Source organism: Arvicola amphibius, chromosome 13 (genome assembly GCF_903992535.2).
Source record: "Arvicola amphibius chromosome 13, mArvAmp1.2, whole genome shotgun sequence".
Lineage (NCBI taxonomy): Eukaryota > Metazoa > Chordata > Mammalia > Rodentia > Cricetidae > Arvicola > Arvicola amphibius.
In genome coordinates, this window is record NC_052059.1 from 30,692,998 (window position 1) to 30,698,767 (window position 5,770).

Here is a 5,770-nt window from a genome sequence, read left to right on the forward strand (position 1 = left end):
TAAGTATGATGAAATAAAAAATTTGACTCTCAATAGCATATCATACGTCATATTTAGCATAAGATATAATCTTATTGCACAGGCATAGAAGGAAGAAATCTTCATGGGACCTTCAGCTATGGTGAATAAGTAGTAGTGTAAGCTTGACTCAAAGAGGCTAGAGAAACAGGAATTACAAAGAACTTAAAAGAGTAATTTTAAAAAAATATCATGCAAAAAGATAAGCATGTTGATCTCATAGATGAGGAATGCCCATAAAGAAATAGAAGCTTACAACTTTGAATCTATAGAAATGTAAAATGCAATAATTATAGTAAAAAAAAAAACTCATAATTTATATATCACAAATAATAAAATTTTTGTTCATTCATAAGATGCAAAGACAAGAATTCTGGATAGACTTGTCCATTGGTGCAATAGTGGCATGAATGTTATAGAGGTAGTCAAAACAAAACCTTTGTGATTAGATTTGAGGTTCATCCCACAGGTGTTGACTGAGGTTTCTCTCCTACCAGGTCCCACAGCATTTTAGTCCCAAATGAACACACGGAAGTCTACATTAATCATAAACTGGTTGGCTTATTAGCCCAGCCTTCTTATTAACTCTAATAACAAATATTAGTCCATAACTCTTGTCTGTGTTAGTCTTGTAGCTTAGTACATTTTTCAGCAAGGCAGTCACATCTTGTTTTCTCTGTGGCTGGGTGACGACTGCGTACTGAATCTTTCTTCTTTTCAGAATTCTCATCGTCCTACCTCTACTTCCTGCCTGCTCACCCTACCTATACCTAAACCTGCCTGGCTACTGGCCAATCAGCATTTTATTAAACAATTACAAGTAGTAAATTTTTGCAGGGTAAAAACTTTTGTTTCACAGCATGAAGGAGAGAACTCATACTTAGACTCCATGGCTTTATGAGAGAACCTGTTACTGTTTCTTTGGTAAGTGAACATAGAATCAAATAAACTTCTTAACACACATAGATTAGCTCAATTCTCAACGTTATCAGAGAAATTTATTATTGAATTTGACACATACTCAAAACTATAGAGAATAAGTGACTTCGAATTCTTAGTTCCAAAGAGATGTCATGTCTATGTCACCTCCATACTCCAAGGAAAAAAGAAGGAAAGAAGTATTAAGAGCCAGAGATTGGTGCAAATGCTATGGAATAGTGTTTTCTGGACATGAACCCACAATACCTGTGGATTCCTGCACAGAACTTGCAAAAGATCAAGGCAGTCAACATTGATGAGGGGAATCATTAAACCCCTCTTTAACTGAGAGTTATTGACAGTTCAGAGTTTCATTGAAGAGGAGATTCACTTTTTTTCAAGGGTCTGGCCTCTCATTGGTTTCCCATATTATAGTGGATGGTTCTATTCCTATGTGTATATGGACAGTTCTAATTGGATTTGGTGCTTATAAAGTACAAAAAGAAGTAGATATGTATCTGGGAAAGGTATGTCGAAATGGAGTTTGTGACAATTTTGACAGGGCTAATGGTTGCTTTGATCCAACCACTAAAATGGACAAAGATCTCAACAGCCATCCACAAATTGCAGTAAATAGCACAGAGACATATCACCATCATCAGTGGTGACTAGACTTTTGGAAACTCAAGTCCCAGTGAGGTATCAGCACACACTAAAATAATTAAAATTTACAAACTTCAACAACTAAAACTCAACCCATACTGACTACAATTATTTTAGCAGCAGGAAGTATAAAAGCAATATTTATTTAGAAAATCATTGGAAGCATGATTTTGAAAGTTTCCATTACTCTGTAACTCAGACATTCTACTACTACATTTTTTTATGTGAGAAAAGTTACAACCTATCTTGGTACAAATAAGTGTTCAAAGTTTTCTTTATGGGTATGGCTTCTGGGAGGCAGACCATATTACACTTCAAAACTCCAAAGCCATGAGTAGATGAGCAGTACAAATTGGACTTAGGGGGTTATAAATAAAATAAAACAAAAAAGAGAGGCTGGTAAGATGGCTCAGTAGTTCTTGAAGAAGACGTGAGTTTGGTTTGCAGCACCCATACTAGGTAGGTCACAAACACCTGTAACTCCATTGCAGAAGAATCCAATGTCTTTCGTCCCTACAGAAACCTCTAAATACACAGATCATACATATACATAATTTTTAAAAAAGGACAAGAAGTGGAATGGTGTGTTGATATGCAGGCATCTGGGAGGAGTCAGGTGGAAGAGAATAGTGGGAATATGTTCGAAATACACTGTGTTGCTGTATAAAGTTTTTCAGAGAATTAATAAAAAATTATTTAAAAGTACTTGTTCCAGCATGTTCCACAGCAGTTACATTTACTATAGTGTCCACACGCCACCAATGAAACTTGCTAGATGTATGAAATATGTGCTATAAAACACAACTCAGTAGTAAACTGGAATACCTAGGGACATTAATGTACATAAAGATCAGTTTAAAACAATTATGATGAAGGAAAGAAAGTAATGGCAAAATATTTTCATTGGTACTTTTGTGGAGTGATTTTTTTTTTAACAGGCAACCTGATTTGTGGCTACACTTTCTCTCTCCTTCCTCCCCATGGCACCATCTTAAATGAATAATATCACCTGGTAAAGGAGAAAAGATAGACATTGCTAGGAACAAAATTATAAATGTTCAATAAAAAGTGGAAAAATTCAACCAGAAGTCCAAGTAACCATCACAAAAGAGGGGCGGTTATCATATCACCCCATCATGACATAGAAAATGACATTATTAGGTGATTTTCCTGCACCATCATGGGAGCAGAACTTTGGCCCACTCTCCCATTTATGATTGTTTCCATGATAGCTCCTTATTTTTAGGAGTTAATAACTAGGCAATATAATTTGCTCCAGGCTGGCATACTAGGTCTCAGTTAGAAAGAACATGTACAATAATAGATCTATTTCAGATGCTTTTAGTGTGTCTGTGTGTTCAGATAATCTAAAAATGTTTGCTGTTACAAAAAATTACATTTGGTAACAGATTGATTTCTAGGGTGATACAGTAAGTTCTATTTGCCTACACCTAGTATGAGGGAAAAAGTCAAGGCGCTGAAAAATGTCTTTTTGAAGAAGAAATGTGTTAATTCATATTCAATTCCATTAAGCTCCCGGTACCTAGTGGGTGTTTAGTAAGTGTTCCGACAAGAACAGAAACAACAATTCTATTTATTACACATGCCATTGTCTTCACAAGCCTTTTATAAATGTGCTTCTATAAATGTGATTTATTCTAAAAAGAATAAGTTAAAATAACTGTAATATTCTAAACAAGGTTTATGGAACCCCAAGCATCTTGTGAATGTTAAACCTGGGAAATCAAATTTCATCAGCCTCATGGAATTAACGTTTGTTTTAAGGAATCTGCCTTGTTTTTTTTCTTCCTTCCTTCCTTCCTTCCTTCCTTCCTTCCTTCCGTCCGTCCGTCCGTCCGTCCGTCCGTCTGTCTGTCTTTCTTTTTGAGGAAGAGACATACTTTCCTACATATTTTTTTAAAGATATTTTATGAAGTACCAGCTAGTTCTAGAGGTGGATAGTATCTACAATAGGCTTTATAATCAAGTGCTGGTCCTATGTGAGTGTGTGTTATACTGAATTTCAAAGCCACTAGAAGTTTTTCTTGGTGAACTAGATATAGGTACAGCACTTAGGAGTAAGGGAAGGGGACTTCTGTTGGTGCTGAATGAAAATGTCAGCTAACTGAAAGTACCCATTACAAGCCAGGTACTGCTCATGCACTATTCTTAAAGGCAACAAAGGTATTCATTGTCTTTTAATTTCCTTTACTAAAAGAAGGGAAACTTGAATTCCAAACATATAAATAACTTTCCCAGGATCAGACATACACTGAGTTAATATCAATGTGTGATCAAAGGCAAATATGAAATATTAGTGACATTTAAAATCCTAATCCTTTTCTATAGCCTATTTCCAGTGACAAAAATTTGAAGACTATATTTCAATGAATGATTGGTTCAGGACACTGTGACAGGCTATCTTCTAAGAAGCCAGATCTCTTCTGAGACCTACTTCTCATTTATCATAAATCTGTACGGAGATAGATAAGAGTCTTACGCTTGATCACTTCTTAACTTGGACTTCAAGGACTCCACACCACCAGCCGCAGTTGAGGCTATTGATTTCCAGCCCCTCTCCTCAGCACTGCAGGAGGAGGTGATGGTCCTTCCTTTTCTGAAATCCTACTCTTGCTGGGAAGAAGCAACACCAAATGGGTTCTTCTTGCACACGCTGCATCCTTGTTTATTCACATGCAGTTTTCTGATATTTTTCCACCTTTCCCATAATAGAGTTTTTCAAAACATATTCTTAGTTGTTATTCTAGGCCTTGTCTTGAATCCTAGGCCTTGCCATCTAACATTTGGCCTTTTTCCATTTGGATCTTTATCCACACGGGGCTTCTAGAATTTTTGTAGTCTTTCAAATTCTTTCCATAAGTCTTTGTACATTTCCCCACTTGCTTGGAAAACCTTTACTCTATATCATTAATATTTCTCTCATGTCCTTACTGATACCATATATCTGTGTGCTGTTATTATTATATTCTTTGCCTTTACTAACTTGGTTTGAAGTATTCTTTTTTTTTTTTACCAAAGTTAATGTATTAGAAAAAATCTAATTGCATTGCAATAAATGATAAACAAATGTATTTCCTGTCAAACATTAAGCAAAATTATTTATGACAAATACACTGGCTAATAATAACTCATATCACCTCCCCTTAGCTGTGTTTTGGTCACAATGGCCTAATTAATCTCTTGTCTCTCTCCTCCTTTTCTTTTCCTACACGCTCCCCAACTATCTATCTCTTACCCCCCTCATTCTCAGCTTTCTTAGAAAACACTTGCTTAACTATTTTTTTCTTAGAGTAAATCAGTTGTTCTGTGGCACATTGTAATACATTCTCATCTTTACTACTCTGAAGAGCTTACCAGTGAGACAATCACTTGCAGTGAGTTGTTTAAGGTCTTTCTTTCCATTAGAGTTTTAGCTCAGCAAGGGCCTATCAAATATTGAGCTTAGTCATAACCATCTCAAACCTGTGGTGAGGGTCTTGCCTACTGGACTCTTAATACTTGTGTACATATTTGTTGAGAGATTAAAAATGCATCAAGCTAAATATCAAAATCATACTTAATGAGCTGCCATGTGTGGCGAGCTAAGGTTACAAATATACATAAAACGTAGTATTGAAGTTACCTCAGCCTGCAGGGTAAGGCTTGGATAAAAATTAACAAATATTGTATAATATCATGAGCACTATAATTTAGGTATGAATAGTAGTACCCTGTGGTGGCCTGGGGCGAGACTAATCTCCCTTGCCAGAAAGTAAGTAGCTCATTCTGCAGTCTTTGAGTTGTGGCTGAAAGCAGAGCAGTGTCCTGGGCACAGATAAAGTAAAATGAGAATTCTAGGCAGAACAAGAAAGAAGTAGGAGGCTGCTGTAGAGATCCTCATTTCAGGATCATTCACAAAGTGAGATTACAAGAGGTAGGGTTACATGGTGTAATGGCGTCTCATTATGAATGGCTGTCTATCTCCAGATGCCAAGATTAGAATAGAATCTGTGGGAAACAGTAAAATGTTCAAACATGTAAGCAAGGAATGATGCAGATAGATATAATGCTTGGTCAATAATTCAGCCTTGGAGAGAATGGAGTGAAAGAGATCATCTGAGGAGCATGAGGTGAAGGTATTCACTATAGTTCTGTCCCTTAATGGGGATCC